This window comes from Epinephelus moara, chromosome 13 (genome assembly GCF_006386435.1).
Source record: "Epinephelus moara isolate mb chromosome 13, YSFRI_EMoa_1.0, whole genome shotgun sequence".
NCBI lineage: Eukaryota > Metazoa > Chordata > Actinopteri > Perciformes > Serranidae > Epinephelus > Epinephelus moara.
The window spans coordinates 24,949,885-24,973,693 of NC_065518.1; the positions used below are offsets into that span (position 1 = coordinate 24,949,885).

At 41.1% G+C, this 23,809-nt stretch overlaps 1 protein-coding gene across 8 annotated transcripts in view; it reads right to left on the bottom strand.

Annotated features, from left to right (window-relative positions):
* rhbdf1b (rhomboid 5 homolog 1b (Drosophila)) overlaps positions 1–23,809 on the bottom strand; it is a 60,488-nt gene that overhangs the window by 29,720 nt on the left and 6,959 nt on the right. Inside the window, exon 2 of one of the 8 annotated variants that reach the window (XM_050060616.1) lies at positions 21,638–21,721. The exons of 5 other annotated variants lie outside the window; for them this stretch is intronic. The gene's annotated coding sequence lies outside the window, so the exon portion shown is untranslated. Of the gene's footprint in view, positions 1–823; positions 952–21,637; positions 21,722–21,928; positions 22,024–23,809 lie in introns of those variants that run through there. 2 more of the 8 variants (XM_050060617.1, XM_050060618.1) reach the window with 2 other exon arrangements.

A 23,809-nucleotide genomic window follows, 5' to 3' on the forward strand; every position in this document is an offset into this window, starting at 1 on the left:
GATATTGTAATATTTTAAGTGTTGCCTTTTCCCAGTTTTAAAGGCTACATTACGCAAAGAACAATTTGAAATGTGATTTGAGCAGCTAGAGCATCCGTACTGAGACCATATGCAGAAATCAGATTGGAATCAACTTTCTAAAACCAACCTGGATACAATCTGGATATGCCAAAAAGCAGACTGGGGCTGGCAGTTTGAACAATGCCCTAAGGATTTAGGTGATCCCTTAACTTTTCCTCTAGCACCACCATCATCATTCAATGCATTTCCATGAGCCTCAGATTTTTGTTTGTGTGTTTGGTGCTAATTATCAAATGTAAGCATGCTAACAGCCTAAGCTAAGATGATGAACCTGTTAAACATCATACCTAGATAAAAAAAAATGCATAGTAGCATGAAACTCTGAGCCCTGACATAAAATTGAATCCCCCTCAATATTTATTTTTAGCATGCATATGTTGATACACTGTGTATAATGTCAATACATACAGACTGGCCATAAAATCAGGTTATACAAAGTTAACTTTGATTCTTTTTGCCTCTCAGCTGGCCATGTTAGTGTGTGTGTTTTGGTCTCTGTGGTCACATGTGGAAGCCAGTGCGTTCTCTTACGGTCACAGAGGATAAACACACCCCTGCAAATAGAAACCTTCACCAGAGCAATCCATAACCACATCCTTTGCTTATTCTGCGGTGGTGATGCTCAGTGTGAGTTTGTATGCACGCTGACAGGAGCACAGACTCAGATGTTCTTACAAAATAAAGTGTGATGCAAACCTGCACTCACGCTCACATGCATACAGTATATACAGTAAACACTCACTTGACAGCCTTTGCTTCAGCCTCACGCATCAGGTTTTTTTGCAGTTCTCCATACAGCTAAAGAAGAGATGATGTCAAAATCAATCTTTTTCCAGCATCCGACATTTGCTGTTCCATGATCATGATCTCTCTCTTTTTTTTTCCTAGTTGGGTTTTCCTGACGGGCAGATTAGGGGCTGTAATCCCTGTGCTGGACACCACATGACATCGCTCCTGCTGTCAGTCCACAGAGGGCCATACCGACCCCTGATTGGATGGCAATATTGCTGTGACAGTGTCATCAGCACCCAGCAGGAAGTCATACATCTTTAAAGTGGAAGAAGTAAATGTCATCACAAAATTGTCCTATAGGGAGTCTAAAAAATGTTTTTTATTCTATATAGTCTGAGAATTGAAAACTAAAAGATTAAAAAATCACACCACCAATAATGTCAAGTGATAATGGCTGTTTCCTCTTAAGAAGTATCACAGGAAATGTGCAGCGCTGCAGCATTGTGTGCCTATAGGGAACGGTAGCAGAACAGCAGCGTAATTGGAGCCTTTTTACATAGGGTGACATTTCCTGACATGCCGAGACAGAATGAAACAAAGGCATCCTCTTGGCACCCAAGCAAGACTTGTCCTGACACTGCTCCCTGATTCTGGTCTTTGAGGCTGAGGCACTCAGTCACTGCGGCAAGGAAACTCACTGTGACTGCATGTCAATATGCTTTAATATTCAGTGGATGGATGAATGGATCTTAATGTTAAACAGCCCAAAACTTCATCTCTGCTCTATCTCCTTTCATTCTCTAAACATCTCTCCCTCCCCCCTCTCTTTCTTTCTTTTTCATCTGTCTGTCTTCTCTTTATTCTGCTCCTCCTTGAATACATAAGTTGTTTTTTCTGCAAGCAAGAGACTTTCATTTACTCTTCAATAATTTTCAAAGTATTGCCAGAATTATGGTTTTCAATCTGAGTTTTTATTGGGTAGTATCGTCATGTTAGATGCAACCTATTATTCTGTAGTGTGTAAATAAATCAACAAGTCCTTCAACCCATGAGACGACGTTGTTTGTTCGACCCACAGGAGTGTTTCCTAAAGCAGGTTAGGTTTAGGAAGTCGTGGTTGGGCATCCTCACGTTAGGTATGGATCATAATGTTATGTACTTAACATAACATAAGTCAATGTTGATTTTGGTTTCAGACGGGACACGAACCCCGGTGTCATGGGTCAAAGTCCTATGTGTATTTAACCCACCCAACCACCCCAACCTCCTGCCAACAAAGACTTTATTGCTCTTTTTCTACGTCACCTGATTTCATCCTTTGATGGTCATAATTACTACGGCCACTTGAGGCCGCAACCTACACTAAACATAAATATGATTGTAATAAGCCGCCCTATCATGTCGCTTTTTGTGGAGGCCAGTCTCAAATAAATCAAACCATTTTACAACTTGTAATTCCTCAAAAGTTTAAAAGCTTAGTTCGGTTGCTAATGGAACAATAAATTCACACAGTTTAAAAAGTTGCATTTGTATCATCATCTCCTGTCTCACATCTGTCTGGACACCATTGCTCTTTGGTGGGCAATAGGGAAGGGTGTAACACAGAATATAAGCTACAATACTGTCCTCCATTTTGGGACTCTCCAGCTCTTCATTCCCTCAAAGGACAGTACTGTCACAACTGCTTCTATTGGTCAAAGCTTTCTTAAGGTAAACACGGCAAAAAAATATGTGTGCATTTATTTAGTCTCGACAAGTGACTGCTAATTGCTGCAATTCTATTAGAATTAAGTGAATAATACAAATACCAAAATGACATATTTTATACAGCGGAAAAGCCTAAGAAGGCAACAAACTGATGGAAATCAAAAGAATTCTTAAGAGTGTCTGAGGCTGGTTTCATTGTAGCTTTTACAGATTGCTCTGTCTGAAGCTTTCGTCATACATATATTATATGGGGCAGAATAACTCACAATAACCTCCTTCTGAATTTCACATCCAAACAGATATTTACATTCGTTTGACAGGTAAATTGCGGATGGAGGAAAGGGTCGTGCTCTTGTCTTTGCTCTTCAGGAGGAAGGTGCTGTAAAGCTGACAATTACCAAAGCACTTCAGAGTTAATTGGTTGGGGACTGAGCAGCGGATTAATGCTCCTACAGTCCTGGTAGGTTTGAACTTTATTACACTGGCACTGCTTTGCTCTAATAGGCACTATAACCTGCCCAACAGCACCACTGGGTCCATTTTAACTTTAGGGTTAATGCAGGTTTTTCAGGAGGGGGCTTTAGGAAGTTGTGGTCATGGGAACTGACTGCCTGCCACCTCACGAAACCTGCCTGCTCCGGGTGAAAGATAAAGTTTGAAAGTTTAGATCTAAAGGGACATTGTGTAACATTTTCAGATGTTTATTGGCAAAAATCAATGTCTGCATTCATAAATATGTCATCATTGGTGTACTATTACCTCCACCAATAATCTGACTTATTCTCGTAAAAGGAGAATTTCGGATTTGTTTGTATATTGTGCGGGTAAGTCGTCTGAGGGGTTCCATAACGTTTCGCCATCTTGAGAATACATCCGCCAGCAAGGGACATACAGCCCCGCCTTTGGCGTTTTCGTTGAGAGCCAGGCCAGCGCTGCGTGACTGAGAAGCCGAAGGAGAGGAGCAAGAGGTGCTTCGCTACTATCCCGGCACTACTGCAGCATAACAAAGTCCCACTCTTCGAGCATAATGCAGGATCATGCATATGCAGCATCACAGGAGACGGAATCCTCGTCGCCAAGAAAGCGCAAAAGGGAATCAAAAAGGCAACATGACCGGCGAATTCAAAAAACGAGGGTCAACATCAGGGTAGCCTTCCCCAGGTGGAGAGAGCTGCTGAAGGAGAAAGGTAATGCAATCACAGGCCACCGCTGCTGTTAGCAGCTATTAGCAGCGCAGTGATCCGAGGAGAGGGATGAGGTGTGTGAGGTTGAGCCACTTGTCAGTTGTCAAAAGACGAGACGTGATTGGTTTGTTTCAATTTACACCCGCCCCAACAGTCCTACATTGTAAACACAGCCAGCATGGTGAGGAGGGGGTTTGTCAACTTGCGTCGCGTGTGTCTGAATGAATACTTCATGAAGTATCGGATGACATGGTTTCATCAATGTTATCATAGCTTTTTGGTACATAGCGGCTACCGTTGTTGCAATACACGTTTGAAACAGTGAGGCGCTAGAGTGTGCTATCCGTTTGAATGCAATATACGATTTCAACATTAGATGGGAGAAATTCTTACACACTGTGGCTTTAAGCACACTGCATGTAGCACGCGCATTTGCACCCCACAAGTGGCTTGGTCACATACTTTACATAAAGTTACATAGGTTATGTTTCGGAAAAGAAACACAGGGACAACATAGCTTAAAATAACTAAAAGTTCAATTTGTTTTACATGGGACAAGAACACTGGCCTCCTGGGTGAAAGTCGGGTGTTTGTTTCAAACACCAACCTGCCTCCTTACATGGACCTCTTCCTCTTCTTTACTCACCTCAGCACATTGGTCATGTGAGCACAGCCTTCCCGATTACGCTGTTTATATAAAAATTCTGGTGCATTACTTTTCGTAGCCAAACAAAAATATGTAAACATGCGTACGTACGTAAGAACAGTACATGAAAACAGCCTGGCTCATGTCATCTGTGATGTTTTGCACAGGTGTATATGAAAGGAAAAAGATGCGATTTTGGTGATTTTGGTGAGGCAAGGTTTCAGACATGGGACTCGCTCGCCGTATTTTAGAAGATCGTTTCCTCTTTAATATAAATTCAATACTTCCTGTGGACAGAAAAGCCACCATACTTAACACACAGAAACTCATCTGGGCATAAAGAAATAAATCTAAAGCTTCTGATCTTAGGAGAATGATGCATTCATCTGTTGTACAGATCCCACAAAATCCTGCCTCTGGAAGCCTCAGAAAAACTGTACATCTGCATTTTTTTCCATCATCCCATTTGCTGTGATGTAACGAAGCATGAGTAGGTCACATAGATTAACAGTGAGTTATGCCGTGTGCTTTTACCCTGCACCCCCCCCACCCATAAGACCACGTATGCTCTGGGCTGTCATCTGTACCAGATGTTACAGTCATAACACAGTAGGTCATTTCCTTTCTGTTTGCAGAGTCCTGCTGTAGTACAACTGTGTGTGTGTGTGTGTGTGTGTGTGTGTGTGTGTGTGTGTGTGTGTGTGTGTAATCTGCTGCTGCCTACACAAACAAACACTAATAAATGATTAACCATCTGCTACAATAGGAGTAGTATGTTAGTTATGAAAATAGTCACAAGATCAAAACAATAAATGATAAATTACATGGAGAGAAAACAGAGGAGGATTTATCTCTTCCCCAGCAAATATTTCATACAAATTCTACTTTGACTTCTTGACTTCCTGAAGCTTTCGTGACTCCACGCTATCATCCTTTCTGTTGTATCATCAACTGTTTCCTGTAATCATATGGGGAAAGGTAAGGATGTATTTGGGGAACAGCAAGAGGAAACGACTGAAGCTTAACTCCACAGCACCAACTGCACATGCACAACACTGGTGTGTGATTCAAAATGCTAACATCCATCTGTGGGTTTGACAGGCTCACAGTGGGGGTCTCCATGAGTTGAAGCCATCTGTATAAGTCTGTCATTCTTTCATCTCCTTACTGCAGATTACGCAAGAGTGAACAATTCATTAGTAAATCAGCCGCTGTGCAGCTACACCTTGACTCACTTCAGTCTGCAGGGTTGCTGACACGTGTCCCACCCACAACCACACACACAGGAAGTAGCTACTTAGAGCTACTGGTTGTAGCATTTTCAAACGTACTTAAATATATCTTCAAATGTGACAGCACTGTGTAATGAAGGCAAAAGGAAAAACAGATTTACTGTATAGCTTTGTACAAGCCAGTATCTTAGTTACTGCCTCTTAAAGTTAAGAGCCCTTTAACCTCCTGTCACAAAAAGATCTTTGGAGCCTTGAAGCCCTCCCTGCTCCCTGGTGATACTTGGTTTTCTAATTCACTTTAAGTGTTTTTTCCATCTGCCTTTCACATATTGGAATATAATCATAGGTGTTTATCCATCGTATTCCTAGCCCCTTTGTTAACTTGCATGAAGTGATGGCACGACTTTCAATGCTGAACAAGTAGGTAGGCAATGGAAACTGATGGTTACAAGAACAATCCCTTTTTGTTCTATGTGCATGTTCACCACTGGCAAATTACTTTTTTGAAAAGAACCACTGTTGGCAGTTAAATACCATGATTAGCCACCGGGACGAACCATAGACAGTCTACGGGACTATCTAGCTTGCCGCTACTTCTGCTATCTCATTTCTCCAGTAGCAACCCCAAGAACAAGGTGGATCGATAAAGTCAACACAGTCTCATTACAAAGTCGTTGAATACTGGTGCTTAGGCAGTTCCTTCCATGCCAGACACCAACAGAAAAAGCTGTCCTTTCACATCGGCATGATACAGTCGCCGTTATTGTGTAAGGCTGATTGACTGCATCAGGGGGAAACACAGCCGGACAACACTGTAAGCTAAGAAGGACGAAAAGTCTGAGTAGGGTGGGTGGGAGCAGCGGTGGATGGTAAACAGCAGGAGTCTCAGGCACAGAGGTCTCGAAAGCTCAGCACAAATAAAACTGATTTTAGCTGGATATGGCATGGAAGGCTAGATGCAACTAGAAGTAAGAGAGAATATGTAGAGCTGAAGTGACTCGATTAAATGATTAGCTGACTGACAGGAATTTAAATGTAAACTATTTGGTGAATTGACATTTTTAAAGCAAAAAAAACCCCAAACATTTTATGTGTCCAGCTTCCAAAATGGTAAAATTGCTGCTTTTTCTTGTCTTACATTGTAATTAAATAAATACCTTTGGGTTTGGACTGTTGGTTGGACAAAACAAGACATTCAAACGATCAATCAGTAAAATAACTGGCAGATCAACTAACAAATAAACTATTGCTAGTTGCAAAATATCCTTTTAAAAATTCGATTGAACTGAAAGCGGAGCTTATGTGCTTAAGAAAATGTTTTTTTCCCCTGATAGATTGTCCTTTGACCTTAATAAATAAGGGAACAGCATAAAAAAGCTGCTTAACCAAACAAGGATAAACAGTAGCACAGACAATCAGAACAGATCAGAGGTCAGGCCTACATGCTTTGTCTGCCTCGAAGCGCAGTCATCTCCCTCTACTACTAAGCCGTGTCAGCAGGGGAGATGTAATTAGCAACTTGAAACTGTGGCAAAAGCAGAGAAAAGTTAAAATCCTTAGCTAAACTTACACCGCTCCCAGTTTTGCGTACTCAAAAAGTCTCAGATCTTTCTCACAATGAGAAATGTCTCCCATGAAAGTCATTAAGAGATGATTAAGGGATTGACATTTCCTATTCTAGACTGACGTGGGCAAAGCAGCATTTGAATCTAACCATTCTTAGACCCACTGCACTTCATTTCACACCCACACGTTTCGTGCAAAGCAGTCTGCGCAGGAAGAGAAGAAGATGAAGTGAAGAAAAAAGTGGTGTGATCTTTGCAGGGCTTGCGATCAAATAAAACCACAACCTCGGTCCTGTAGAGATCTGAACACATCAAAATGTTGACAGTCAACTCAAAGAAAAGTATTCAGAGGTTGTGTATGCATTCATTATGGTTGGAAATTTTCTACCACTGTGTTAACATGACAATAAAGCTGTGGCCACAAGCCTCACACTGCCTCTTGTCTGCAGATGACCTGGTGTGTATCAAGGCAGAGGGAAAAAACAGCAGCAGATGCAGAGAGAGGAAAAGAGAAGAGAAACTTTCAGATCATGTTGGGAGAAGATGAAAGGAACAAGGAGCAAAAAATAGTCAAAGAGAAAAAAAACCCAAAAGGAAATCCATTCATGACAATGTGTGAAGAGAAAAGAGAGACGCATGTGCAAAGACAAATTTTCTGTCTCAATCAAAAACAAATTTTCCATCTGAATCAAAAACAGTTGCCCACTTTGTACGTGCACGTCTAAACAACATGTGACATCCATTTGCATAGTTTCACTGTGTGGGCTTGCTGCACATTACACTACATTTATGAAAGAGACATATTTATTGGAGGAAAAGCATGTTAAATTTAACAAGTCCCTAGTTGTAATTCACTTTCTTTTAGCTCTGTTTTTGGTCTCCACCAGCTCCTGAGACAGGTTTGGACTGGCCATCAGGTAATTCTGGCAAATACCAGGTGGACCTGACCACCTTGTGGGCCGCAAGCCAGCCTACAGCAATGTGGGGTGAAAATTGTAGGGGAAAAAAACAGACTTCCCGACCACTGTCCACTTCATTTTGGAACCAGGGTCGTCAACTGTCCTGTAAAATATGGAATTATCTCGTGATTGGAAATCTATTTAGGGCAAATTTATATTACAGGGCAATTTGTGTGAGATAGAAGGAAACCCTTTTGATCTGTCATCCCTCAGCCCTGTCTGTCATGTTATGTTCCACTACTCAACCACGGAATGTGTCATGAGTCAAGACCAATGAGAAGCCAATTAGGAGCATATCATGGCAACGCTGTCATTTATGAGCACTATGATACGCCTGACAGCGTCGCAAGGCTTAAAAAATGTCAACCTACGAATGTAGTCAGCCCGCAAAAAAAACCATGAGATTACACAAATGCAGAAGGGAAAATGATTACCAATGGGTGGGATACGTGAATGAGAATATGTATAAGTCAAAATGCATCGTCTCCATTAGTTACAGGGGAATTTGTTACATCAAACAACACAAATCAGTAAATGAATTAATATGGTCCACCCCATTCCCCCCGAGTCCACATTCCTTACTTCCATTTCATGAACTTGGCAACCCTAGGTGGAACAGCCTATTTGATTAGGGGTTACACGGTCCAAAATTGTCAATAGGCTACCTGTACTGTGAGGCCGGTAAAGCTTGACCGACAGTCATTATCTCAAGCAGCTCCGCTCATGTAATCTCAAAGGTCTGAAATACTCAAATGAAATCAAGACAAAGCCAAAAGGTGGAGTGGAAAAGGTCAAACAGATAAAGAAAAAAAATCTTGCAAAAAGCACCTCAAGTTTGCTCCTTCAGCATGACTCTTGAGGTTGAGCTTTTATTTAGCTGCGGAAATTACTTAAGGGTGTTGCACAGAATCTCTTAAAAGGTTCCCTTAGTCAAGGAAACTGCAACATTTGGACAGGAATCAGGACAGCAGATGGGTGAAAGTTTTGAAACCCAGTGAATGTTGACTTGTGTACATAACACCTCGCCAATAACTGGTTGGAAAGATCCCATTGCATAAAACCAAAGAGCAGTCATTAATCGCAACAGGGCTGGAAGAATGAAGCACTGGAAAGTTGAGTGCTCCAAATCATACATTTACCTCTGGTCAAATGTAAAGTGTAAAATATATTGCTTATCATTAAGGATTCCATCAGGTTCTCCTCAGTGTGCCTTCATTTTCTTCACTGATCACCATAAACTCAGTCACGTCGCTGTGAAGTTGCAGTCTGAGGTACCGTAAAACTTGGTGTATAAGTCGCACTTTTTTTCCCTTTTTTTTCATCTAAAAAGTTGGGTGCGGGTTATAGCCCGGTGCGACCTATAGACCAAGGCAAATGCTGACATTGGTAATTTGACCCACAAGATGGCGCTACGTTAGGCTGACCAAACGTCCTCTTTTTCCCGGACATGTCCACTTTTCACGTCCCGTCCGGGGCGTCCGGGGATCTTTTATAAACTGATGATAATGTCCGGTTTTCCGTGTGTTTATGTGTGTGTGCATATTTCTGCATATTTCTGTCCGAACCCGAACCGAGCCCGACATTATTTAATGACCAAAGCACTGAGTTTGTGTCACACAGTGGTTACAGGCTATTTAACAGGCTGGGTGTGCGCCGTGGGTGCTCAGCTGCGGAGAGGGAGACCTCCGTGTTTGAGACGGGAGCGGGAGGCGGGAGGTCCGACGCTTCTAGCGAGAGGAGAGGGAGAAATAAAACAAAATAAGATAAAATAGGAAAAACCTGTCTCCCTCTTTTATTTTATTTTCAGCGTTTAATCAAGGCGGAGGCGGGCGGCTGGAGGTCCGAGACTTCCAGTGAAGACAGCCAATGTGCGTCTGTGTGTGTTATGTTCAGGTGTTGTCACGTAAATAACAGTGGCCAAGCAATAAACAGGACAGACAATAGGATTTTATTTATTTTTACACTACATTTTCACTGAAAGCTGACCGAATCCGACCCGAGCCCGAATACAATTTATAACTAAATTTTTGACCAAACCCGGCCGACCCGTCGGGTACCATCAGGCTCAGATCGCCACACTCTAGTGTGTGTATGTGTCCCCTATTGGGACCTATCTGAATTTCTGTCTTTGAGAGATATTATTTTGTAATATAACTGAATTTTCTATCCATACATATAAAATTTAAATTATAGGCATCTTTGAGTAAACTGCGAGTATCATTTAAGTAGGCTATGTCGTGGCCGGCCGAGTGTCCTCTTTTTTGGAAATCAAAATATGGTCACCCTACGCTACGTAGTAATTTTTTTTTTTTAAGATTTTTTTTGGGCATTTTTTGCCTTTAATGGACAGGACAGGTAAGTGTGAAAGGGGGTGAGAGAGAGGGGATGACATGCAGCAAAGGGCCACAGGCTGGACCCGAACCCGGGCCGCTACGGCAACAGCCCTGCACATGGGGCGCCCGCTCCACCACTAAGCCACCGACGCCCCACTACGTAGTAATTTAAACTCATTCGTTTTTGGGATTTGAGTAAGCATGTATAGTTACAGCCCACACTGTAATAAGGTACTGTAATGCTCTCTTCTTAAAAAAAAAAAGAAGAAGTTTAACGTTAATTTAAACTCATTTTTATGGCTCAGATGTTGTTATACCGTAATTTTATTTCCTGAAGAGGTTGTTTGGAAAATTGCAATCTGAAAAGTAACCAAAGCTGCTTAAGAGGTTATTGTGTTTTGAATGTGTTTCAAATTAAAAATAAAGGGAAACAGTGTAGGAATAACTTGTATAACGTTTTTATTAACAAATAGTCATATAAAACCTTGTTTTCCCTGTTTGAGACCTTAAAAAATAGACTGCGACTTATATGCCAGTGCGACTTATATTCCGAGTTTTACGGTACATCATGTTTTTTTCCTTACTTTGGTTGCTAAGGTCCTCTGTGCAATGGTTTAATGAACTTTACTTAATTGACCTATGGCTAAGCCCTGCCCTCAAACGCGATGAGCCAATCACAGTGCGTATAGCCATTCTCATACACTCGAACATTCTCTGCCTGGACATTCATTGAAATGCATTACAGAAAGTCAGTTTTGTTTGGTTTTATGAGCTTTTTCGGAGATTTGAAGTCTAAAAATGGTCAAACGGTGTGCATGGGGTACATGCAACTCCGACACAAAGTATCCTGAGAGGCTGGGCGACGAGGTGTATTTTTTACCCTTTAAACCACATCTCAACCATGAAAAGTGTCTCCTTTGGATAAAGTTGTGTGGTATTGTTAGACCACAACATCAACTCAATGTGAATAAGATTAACAATGATGTCTACATCTGTTCTAAGGTAAGTCAACATCGTGTTTGAGGCAACATATTGCCACTTTGCTGGAAAGAAATATAAAGTTGTCGTTAACATCTCTAGCTAACATTAGCTAAAGTTAGCCTAACGTTAGCTCCTAGCTGCATTGTTCATCATGTCACCTTGTTTTCTAGGAGTTAATTAGCCTATTTTGTTCTAGTTTTTGTACTGTGGTGATCGTACATCATTGTTAGCTGTTGTCCAAAGGGCTCTAGTTAAGTACATCATTGTTAGCTGTTGTCCAAAGGGCTCTAGTTAAGCTAATGTTAACTTCTGGAGCTTAGCGTCATTAATTTATCTGTAATCGCAGAGATAACAAAGGTACGCAAATGTTATGCTGAATGATTCAATGTAAATACTGTAGCACCAAACTAACGGAGAGACACTCTTGGTAAAGATGGTAAAAAGGCCGTTATCCTTTTCTCATATTCTGAGCCAAAAACCTTAACTTCAGTGGCACTTTGATGCACCAAAATTTGATCGTTATGTCTCAAAAAATCGGGGTCATCCCTATGTTTCCTGGGTTCTATGTTTCCGGCTCAACCAAAAAGGGTTCTATGTTTCCCGCTTGGTTGAGCGGGAAACATAGAACCCGGGGAACATAGAACCTTTTTTGTAACCTGGGAAACATAGATACGCTCCCAAAAAATCATCACTTACCTCCTGCGAAATGCCGTGTACTGTGACACCTGCCATAGCGCTGGTCACTGAATGTTTTTTTTTATCATTTTTTTATCAAGTGTTTATTAATTAATTTTAAACAGACAAAAAACAACAGAAACAACAAAACTGACACATTGTTCCAAGTAATGCAATTGCAAACTGAATGTTGATATTTTGTCCGAGTGAGTGGAGGGGGGCGTGGCTTAGCCATAGGTCAATTCCTTAAGTAGAAGACCAAAATAAGGAGAAAAACTTAAGAAAACCTTAAGGAGAAGACTTAACGATGTTTTGTGCAACCAGTTTTATTTAAAGGAAACATTAACTGGGATTTAAAGGAAAATCTTCACTTAAGGTACTTTGTGCAACCAGCCTCAGGCCTTAAAACCAAAGCCGTAAAGACTGAAAGACACTAAAACACCTGCAAAGAGTCTGGTCATAATTCTCCATGGGTTTGTCTCAAAGAGCGACTGTCACATTACACTAAGTCATTTGATCCACTGTTAATACAGCATTGTAGCTGTTAAGTTTTCCATTCTACTCTTGCTCATTATGGGTTCTACAGTGTTTCATATTATCTTGAGATTGTACATAACATGGATAAAATCATTTCATATTAACGGATGTCATTAACTCACTGTCAAGTTAAACAATAATTTATCACTGGCAATACAGCACAGAATGACTTAATGGAAAATCTTCCTACAGAAAAAGCCAGCATTGCCATTCATCACTCCAACTGTTCCAACACCTCGTGGCACGTTCGACTGCCAAAAATGCCACTGGAGAGAGTATAATGGTTTCTCAGCTACTGTGCCAGGTATAGGACTTGAGAGGCTCGAGCAGAGTTTTCTCAGCAGAGAGGACGTCTAGTTCCTGTCTGCCAGTTGAGTTTTCATAAAGGAGAAGCTGGTGACAGAAGCCGCTAGAGACTGCAGATTGATGTGAGGAAGATGAGGGGACGAAAGAGAGAGGAAGAGAAACAGGGATCAAAACATAAGATACACAGAGTAAAAGACACAAAATGGCGCATTACCTGAATTCTAATGTTTATAAGTCAATAATAATCTTTGTCTATTCAACTCTTAAATATTATCACCTGCTAACGTTGCTAACATTGAGGACCTCCAATATGGCTGCCTGAAGTGTCAGTTCCATTTTCTCAGCACAAGTTAACAGACATATAAGGGTAATGCAAACTTTGCTCTGTTTATATTACTATATCGTATGTTTCATATTCTTTGTGCCTTTCACTCTTTTTTTTCTTTTTTTCATCCATTATCTTGCTTAATCAAAACAATGCATCATCAGTCATGACAGATACACATGTACTGACACATCACTAAAAGAGCACATATTAAAAAGTAAAAGCAGGTTCACACACGCATGCTATTTTACTTCATACGTAGTTGATTCTTTAAAAAAAAATCTCTGTTTTCTTTTGTGCCTTAAACAAAACAAAAAATGAGTGTAGCTGTTTTTCTTGTACTTCCCCACTCTCCTTCTGGGAACATTTTGTAGTTTCACACAGTTTCACTTGGCATTTTGTTCTTTATTCTCAGGACTAAGGAGGAACTATGCCCATTTTCAAAACTCATGTTATTCCTATGGGCTAAGGCAGTCTAAAAATATTGTAAACACTGAAACTTTCTCCCAAATCCAAGAGTTGGGAATGATGTTATAGATGACACTGAGAGCACCCTGGGAAATATTCTGAGTCAGGCTGTTCTCACAAACTGTTTGGATGTTCTCCTGTTAAAAAATTATGCACCTAAGTTCATACATATCCTAAGGATTTTGAAAGGCTGCGATCACGTGACCAATGCACTTACGGCAATAAACAAGGAAGCAGTCCCAAGCATGCTTGTGAGGAGGCAGGTTGGGGTGGTGGATGGGTCACAAAAAACGGACTTTCACCTGAAACTTTCCCCTGGAGTCGCTTGTTTGGAACCGTGTGACCTTCTGAGTCATTTTAAAGTACGTTCTCACCATGTTTCTGTTCCTAAACCTGACCACTGGAACTTATATTGCCTAAATCTAACCTCTGTAACTTTACATTAATGCCATACTAAATCATAGGATGTCATACAAACTGTTGTACATGCAGTTTTCGTAAGAAATCATACAAACAGTTCTATGAGAATACGTTGTCTGAATATATGGGTGTATGCTCTTTTTCAGAACTAAGAACACTACAATAAAATAACCCTCATTTGGGTATAAAAAAGAAAACAACAATTCTGTGGGTCCAAAAAATCAGGGGTATGGGCATGGGTAAAAAAGACCTAGGCACGGGTGGGCATTGGGTGAGAACAAAAATACATAAAATGTGCAGTATATCTGTAAGTTTGACAGCTAAATCACTATTATCAAGCTGCAATTCCTTTTAATTTTGAAAGTCAGTGACACAAGTTGAACCTTTGACCCCGCCGTCACATTTGATTGAACGTCGAGGACTCAAGCAATAGAACTTTGCAGCCCGAGTATGAGGTGGCAGCCTATATCAAGTTCAAGACACCCAAGGAGGATCATTTTGAGGTTTTGGTGGAAGGAGAATGCCGAAATGTTTCCTAACCCAACAATGATTGCGCAGAATATTTTCACCATCCCAGCATCATACACAGCCAGTGAAAGAGACTTTTCCTCCGCTGGGTTTGTAATTCAAGAACGGAGAACCAAGCTTAAGGTGAGTGAGTGTAGCCTGTGTGTGTTTAATCATGGGTGCGGGTCGGGTCGCGGGACTTTTATTAATGGGTGTAGGCGGATGCGGCTTTGACTTAATCATAATTGATGGGTAATGGGTCACTTCTGGTTCTGAGTTTGGCCGTTATAGGCAGTTGTGGGTCTTCAAAAACGGAATTGTGCTGGACTCTGTCACAAATATTAATTGAATTTTCCTAGGCCATGGAAATAACATTGGAATTCTTCATTTAATTAGCGTTCCCCTTTAAGTACCTCTCTATGTACTAGAGTAATTGGGGCCAAAGTGCCCTTAAGTTTGTTTAATATGGCATATTTAATGGACCTCACACTATGTATAAGATACACTTGGGATGTTGCACTCACCCAACAATTATACAGGAGGCTGTAAGAGACACACTACCAGTGCTCTGAAATGAGGAGTGCATTGCTGCTGAACTCCATGTACGACCTTCTGGCTGGCAGCTCCGCCAAGAACTACAGACTGACCTCCAAAACATCCATGAAGAACACTGAGAGCTCCAAAACACTTTTGAAACAAAACAGGGCAAACTAAACTTATAATTATGAGGTTTATGTAATTGAGGTCAAGTCTTTTTTAAAGTCTTTATGAGAACTACTATGTTTGTACTGAGGTCTAACATGACTGTCAAACAAAACAGTATAGCAACAATGTCATGTTTGTTGACTACAGGCATTAACACTCTCAAACTACAGCCGGTAAAAACTATTCTTAGCCAAGAAGCAGAAAAGATAACAGCAGAGGAGTTGATCGACCACATGTTGACCACATCTGTAGAATTAGGAACATTGTAGTCCCATGAGTCACAGGGAAACAATGTTCTGAACACCCTGCTTTCAAAATCCACTCTGGATTGTGTAATCCTCATTCAAACATTATTTATCCAATAATGTTGCCTGGGCACCGTGGCAAACCTCATCAACCATGTCCTCTGGAAATCACATTCATATACTGTCTGAGAAAATGTAATACCACCCACGTAAGATTTTTTTATCAACACGCTCCTGCACTACAATATCAGCTTGTAGCAATTAAAGCATGACTGAGGTTTTTGTTGGTAGGTTCAGGTACTGGCAGCACTTGGTTGTGGTGAAGGCAAGATCATGGTCTCAGTACAATACAGAAAGACACGTTTATTCTATTTACGCTGAAACTCAACACCTAAATCTTTCTCTACGGACAAAACGGCAATTATCAATATTTTCATTTTTAAAATGGATGGCACATCCTTTTAGTGTCTTTCAGCTCATTGTTTTGGTTTTACAACCTGCAACTTTGATTTAGGTTTGTTTAGGTTAGCAAAAGTCTTTGCACTTAAGTCTAAAGTCAGGTCCAAAGTCAAGATTGACAAGTCCATGTCCTAGACTTTGAGTTCCGATTCCTAAACAAGTCAAAATGCACTCTTCAACAAAACAAGTTTGGTAAAGGGTGCTTTCCCACCTGCCCTGTTTGGTTTGGTTCAGTAGAACTCAAGTTTATTTGCCCCCAAGTGTGTTTCTTTTGGGCAGGTGTGAACACAGCAATCACACTCGGGTGCACACCAAAACAACCAGACCAAGACGTTCTTGAAGAGGTGGCCTCGGTTCGGTTAAAAACAAACTCTGGTGCAGTTTGTTTGTGGTAAGAACGTGTTCTGACCTCGATCCGAACCAATTGCAGTTGCATTATGATTGTTTGGGTTAAACATAAGCATGTTGCAGTCCTGGCAGATTATTAATTTTCACCTGCTCCTGTGCTGCCTTAATATGCAAATTCGGTGCATCCAATGCATCAAAACATTGTTTTCTAGATGGAGCCGCGCCTCGTATTCAAACTGTATGGTTTGACTAAAATTAACAATACAAGCAATATAGGACACGATGACCAGCACTAAAATCAACCTGCGTAGTTGTCCCTCCATTGTGACATTAGAAAGTGTTGCATTCATCTTGCAAGTGTACTCTTCTTCAACGTTTTGTTTACTTCCTGGATTTTTCCCACATGGAAATTCTGACCAATCAAGATTGGCGTTCTTGTGCAAGGCATTTTATCTGGTCTGCCTGTAAATGCTGCCATAAGAACACAAACCAACTCTAAGAAATTATGCAACTTTGTAACAAAATTTCTCTGTGATTCGGACCAAAGCAAGCAAACTCTAGATCTAAAAGCACAATTAGTCTCTCTGCTCCTATCAACGCTACTTCAAGCAGCAGCTGTTTTTTTTTTGTGAAATAGCTCTGACATAGCTGACGGATGCAGTTAGCAACTGGCTGATGAACACAATGGAGTATTTAGCAGCTTAAGAGATAGATATCTCCCTCAGGAGCTGGTGGAGACCAAAAACTGAGCTAAAAGTGAGAGTGATTACCAAAGTTCCAAAGTTCCAGTACCAAAGAAGTACCAAAGTCATAACCAAAGTTGTTAGAACTGGTTCCAAATTGTCCGATCCATCAGACTCATACTGTATGTGCCGCTGGAAACTTGTAACAAGGAGTCATGGCAGAGAGAAAGATGCAGAAAGATGTCAACAGTGCAGCTTATAATGCCTGTAAAACAATAATGTCAAGTAAGGGTGGAAACACCAGCACTATGTTGAAACACCTTCTTACCAAACATGGGCTTTAATTCCAATACATTCCATATTTGAAACTCTACATGAGTGCCACTGCTTCTCGACCAAGCAACATCTTGTTACCAAGGGTAAATATCATCTTATAATAACATTAGTGCCACCCAGGCAGGCTCAGCAGGTTTTGTCTTTGACTAAGAAAACAGTAAAACAGTGGAGCCTTTGCACACCTGAGCCACATGCATGCCCTCTTTCTACTGTTTCCACACTGAGATCAGACTCAGAGATAATGAAACACTTGCATTAATGCTGAAAACCTGTACAAGCCTTCCTTTTCTCCACACAGAAAACTGATCGTGAATCAATAAGGAAATCAATAAAGAATCAGACCGATAAGCAGAATGTATAATGGCACTGGCATCAATAAAATCTTATCAGTTCCAGTCTCTACAGCTGGGGGAGCTGTACACCACACACACAGGTAGGAAAGCAACACTAACACAACAACAAGGTTCCTGAACTGTCTATTGAGTAACCTTCACAGCCTTTGTTTAATTAATTTGAAAAACACCCTTCAGGAAGATACCTGCAGCAACAAAATACATCTCTAAGAGATCTTTTATTTGTCCTCCGTCACCTTCCTAAACAAAATGACTTTTATTAGATATGAGGGACTGCTATGATGTCTATTTAAGATATGCATGAATTGTTAATATTTTAGTATCTATTTTAGCATCTAACATCTATTTATGACATGTAGTTGTTAATATTTTAACACTTTGATCCCAACCATTTGGCCCACTTATTATCTAGCTCATAAAAAATGATTTTTTTCAGTGTTTGCTGGCTGTGAAGCCAAAGTCGAATTTCGATGTCAGTTGGCAATAAAGATTTCTATTCTACTCTATTTTCTAAATGTAACTTCTAACACACAGGTTAGCCATCATACATAACATCTCATGTCAATCAAATCACAAGTACTGCCTTCTTCCACCTTGAAAACATAGCTCGTATCCACCCATCACTCTCGTCCTCGCTCTTAGCTCCCATCACATCCAGGATTGACTACTGTAGCTGCATTCTTTATGTAACATCACCCAAAGTCCTAGATAAACCAACACATCCAGAACTTTGCTGCCCATTCTCATTCCTGCTGTCGTGATCACATCACCCCTGCCCTCGAGTACCTCCGCTGGCACCCCATCCAATTCAAATCCTCCTCATCACTCATAAAGCCCTCCATAACCGGGCTCCCTCCCTCCTCACCGACCTGCTCCACCACCACACTCCTTCCCGCAGTCTCCGCTCCTCTGATGCCAACCTTCTGACTCCACCTCTCAGGACCAAGCACCGGACCTGGGGTGACAGAGCCTTCTCCGGAGTCGCCCCCTCCCTCTGGAACTCTCTCCTCAAACACATTCGAGACTGCACGACCTCTCCTGATTCAAACTAACTAATGTAAAGTGTCTTTGAGTACTATGAAAAGCACTCCATAAATAAAATATATTATTGTTATTATTATAATCATACAGTCTAACATTGGTTAATGAGAAGAGCCAATGGAATTTTCTTAAGGAAACAGTATTGATGAAAGAATGAAAGGCATCTCTCATCAGCGTTCCCACTTTAGTCATTTGTAGCCAAGGATTTAAACCAGACCAACGACACACAGGATTTGGCTTTTGCTGCAAGCCACAGGATATCCTCTGATTATCACACCTAAAGTTAAAGGTCATGCAAGCTGTTATAATCACTTCATCGAGGTTTTACTATATATTTATAGGTCCATCATGCTAACTTGCTTACATCTGTCACTTTAGAATGGATGGCTGTTTGATAGATAATATTAAGGGAATATAATAAATCACATAGTAAGGAGCAACAGTCATGGAAAGAGAGGCAGAGTGAAGAGTTGACAGACAGGATGAGAAACAAAGAGAGCAGCTCAGCTGACCCTCATATGAGGCTGCTTTGTGTTGGCTGCATGGTGACAGAAAGGTCACCGTCACAATAAGAGTCTACTCAAGTATGGCTTCGCCTGGAGACATGAATAGACCTCCTCAGCAGCCATCCATCCCTCCCACCATCCCTCCTTCCTGCCGTCCCTCCACGCAGCCAGCAAACTCATGCTGAGAGCTCCAATACAACAGCTTCCTCTGTTGGCTGGCCTTGTATGAAAACGTAATGGTAATTGCCCACAGATGCCACATTAGGGTAAGATAGCGGGGGGAGAGAGAATCGGCTCTGAAAAGAATATTTCGAGGGAAAAATGGAGGTCATAATTGTGGTTTCAAAGAAACAGAGAGGAGTCATTCAGGATCTTCATGGAGAAGTCTGGAGTCCCTCAGGAAAACTCTGGCCGGGGGACAGCATTGTCATCAAGCTGACATTGAAGTTTGGAGACCACTATATGCCACATAATGGGTAAATTAAAATTCCTTCTTGATAGACAGCTTGCTTTTCATCCAGACTTTTTGTTACAAGTTCAAGACAAAGTCAGTGGGTCCCTATTTATGAATTTCTTATGAAAAGTTTAAGGGACAAATTTCTCCAATGGACAAGGCTTATTTTCCTATTGTTAACAAAAGCCATGAAAACACCATCTATGTGCCAGTATATCTCTCAAAACTTTCTGATATCCCCATCTGTAACATGTAATTTCCACCGAACACTAGTTAGTTAGTTTAGCAAAATTACTAACAGGAGTAAAAAGGCCATTTGTTGGGGACTACTTTCAAATGCAGATTGATTTGAATTTGATGATCAAAACTTTTCCTAGTTTTTGGATCACTGTTGCGCGCTGTATACAAGGTACGATCGCAGCATGGGGGAACAAAGTGGTTTCGCCACCACAGGAGGTGGCAACAGCATCGAAATTGTGTCTGTATACAAGACAGGACTATCGGCGGTATGGGTGTGACATTTTGACGACGCTTTATGCATGCAACCCACTGCCAGAGATTTAAAAAAAGCAGCTGTTAGCAATTAGCGGCTAACTCAAAGAAGAAGAACAGTGGCCGTATATGTCCACAAATTGGGAAAACAATGAGGTCCAGGAGCTCCTTCCCCCCCGAGCAGAGGATGAGATCAGCTGCTTTATAACAGGGACGATAAATTATTGTTATTGACATGTTAATGCCATTGTTGTTGTTTAGAAAGCACTGTCAACGGGGCGTCGGTAGTGTAGTGGATAGTGCCGGCGCCCCGTGTACAGAGGCGATGCCTTGCTCCAGCGGTCGCAGGTTCGACTCCGGCTTGCGACCATCTCTGCATGTCAGTCTCTATGTAAAAAGTGCTACTAACTATTTAATTGTTAGGGGTCAACTTTTATATGGTGTAAAAGAGCATCCAGTTTGCTTAGCAGTCATCAATCAAAGCAGCATGTGGCAATTTCAGAAAAAAAAAGGAAACATTCTTAGATTTTTCAAGCAGAGAGAAGCAGTAACACACAGCCAAATGGGATATTGATGTGTGCTTATCTATTTAAAGGTTTCCTGGGGGAAACCTTTAAATAGTTCAGTATTATTGCACAGCAGTTAAAGCAGTGGAGGTGTGTGCATGAGCATCTGTCGATCATGAACACGACAGGAGGGTTAAAATGAATGACCCATTTTTTGTGGCATCTATAGGAAGTACATGGTGGCTACGCTGTATAGCAGTTATAGTAGAACATTTAATACTCATAAAATACCTCCAGTATCAGCTGACACATTCAGGAGCAGCTTTCCCAGTGCAAATCAACTCTTCAGATTTTCCTGACATTTTCCTCAGACAGAAAACTTGTTCATGCAGCTTCAACCCAGCAGATAGACACCTAGTTTGCATTTTATTGGAAAGACTTACAAGACGGATGTTACAAAGTAGCTGAGTGACACTGCATCTGCCCATTATTCATCACTGCTGTCATATCCTTATTTAATACTCCACTTGTGACGTCTCTGTGACCCATCTGTGCATACTTCCACTCAGAGACTGATCCTTCAGTTTAACCCTCAACAATCTGCTTGATGTACAGTCCTATTTCTGTCTCTATCTCCAGGCTGGAAAAGGAAAATTGAACCAACCGACAACTTTCAACACAAAAGAGAGATTAAAATAATACTGGGTGCTGAAAAGAGGATTAGTATAACTGCAAATGTAGAGTACTGAGTAAAGATCCCACTGTGATCGCTGAAATATGGTGATTTGTTTTTCGTTTTTTAATTTATTTTTGTTCCATAAAGTAAAAATAGCATGCAAGAATGAACTCACTTTGTATTCTCTTCTATCGTCTGTGATTGATTTGCGTGAGTGATCTGGCAGCACAGGTGTATCTGTCACACAGATAAGGCCATTCTGGTTTTGATTCAGCGCGATGATGTGAGGGAAAATGAGAAAGAAAAAAACAAGGGTGAGCATGAAAGAAACTGAAAGAGAGATGATGAGAGAGCAACAGAGAGCTGGAGAAAGCTGACGTGTGATCACACAGAAAACCTTCAGCTTTATTCTGATTATGATATCAGAGCCAGAGAGAAAGAGTCAAGATTAATAAGTGATTCTTACCAGCATCTGTTATCCACAGCAGCTAAAGGTCTTTTCTAACTGCCTCTCCTTTACACTGATGACTCTCTTTACATCCATCTGAAGGCAGAAAGTACGTGTTCCACCTGCGCTCTCTAGTTGCAGTGCTGATGTCACATCAAAGCCACAATTACGCACAACAGATCTGCTTTTGTACAACCAGCTCCAGACAGTTGCAAAATAACCACAGACACCTCTGTGTTTAATGTGCAGACTTGTCAGAGATGATTAATTATTCCGTACCACATCTGCTGCAGTGTAAACCAACAAGCCTGTTGGAGACTGATACATTAAAAACAGCTCACTGGACCTCCTTAAGTACGAGTGAGGCCACACCAACTGCTGTATGAGACTATACTTAGTCACAGCAGTGCTTTGTAGAGTTGCCCGGTTTTGCCGGTCCCGTGTATGAGCTTTAACCGGTTAGCAAACTGGCTAAACTGGCATTTGCCGTTATGACACATTCTCGCAAATTAAAAGGAAGCCTACGTCAGCAACCTGTGTCGATGGCATCACAGCACTTAGTCCAACTTGTGTTGCATTAGCAATAAGCAACATGAAAACATGATTAACATAATATTATGTTTGTTCAGGCCATGTGCAATTTACTGCTGTGACAAAGCCGGCAGCATGAAAATGTACCTGGGGCACATTATGTTTGTTTAACAGAAAGTTCATGTGTTTTTTGGGGATGATGAGATGATACGGTTGCTCTTTCAAACCCCTTTAATACGGCCTGTTTGAGCCAGGAATGTTGTGCCATTATTCCCTTTCGCTGCTCTGTATAAAACTAGTCCATACCCATTGGTAGCTCTGTCACCTTCTACATATGCCAATCCTCAATACCTATGTGCAGTTTCACATAGACTGACCACATCAGTGAGTAGAAAAATGTGGGACAGACAGAATGACTGACTGACAGAATGACACACTGACAGTTTCCGTGATTATGTACAGCATACCATACCATGACTTAGTCATACCAAAAATTTGAAAAAAAAAACAAACATTCGGCCACAGGGGGAGCCACAGCGATCGGTCACATTTTAGCCATTATTAAGCATTTTTCTCTTGTTATAGCGCCACCCAGTTGCCAATTAGAGTTAAATTTCTCTGTGCAAACTTTCATGTGCAAAGTTTCATGTCTCTACGATATAAGGGGCATGAGATATGCCCATTCAAAGTTTGCAATTTCAATCGGTTGCTATAACGCCCCCCTTTGGCCAATTGATGTAATATTGCTTCATTCGCATCCTCCCATGACCCTCTACCACTGTGCCAAATTTCACATGGATTGACCAAGTCAGTGAGGAGAAAAATGTGGAACAGAGACACAGACACACCCACAGACAGACAGAGTTTTTCATTATATAGTAAGATGTACAAACATAGGGAGGCATTGTTGCTCCGTGGTTGGAGGTAGCAACAGAGTTGAGTCTCATTATGTTTCTTTCGGGGGCAGCTGCTGAGTCAAATGTGACTCAAGAGGTAAAATTCAGTCCACCAGTCTGATCCAGTTTTAGCTCAATATCAAATCGATTTGAACATTTTTACACCGGCCCACCCCTAGTAGTCTAAGGTTACACCGGCACGCAACATGCTCACAATGACAATGCTAACATGCTGATGTTTAGCTGCTATAATGACATTCAACATCATAGGTTAGCTTGTAAGCATGCAAACATTTGCTAATTACAACTTGGATGAGCACCAATTTCCTGATGTTAAATTCAGACAAAACTGAAGTTATTGTTCTTGGCCCCAAACAACTCAGAGACTCTTTATCTGATGACATAGTTTCTCTAGATGGCATTGCTCTGGCCTCTAGCACTACCGTAAGAAACCTCGGAGTAATATTTGATC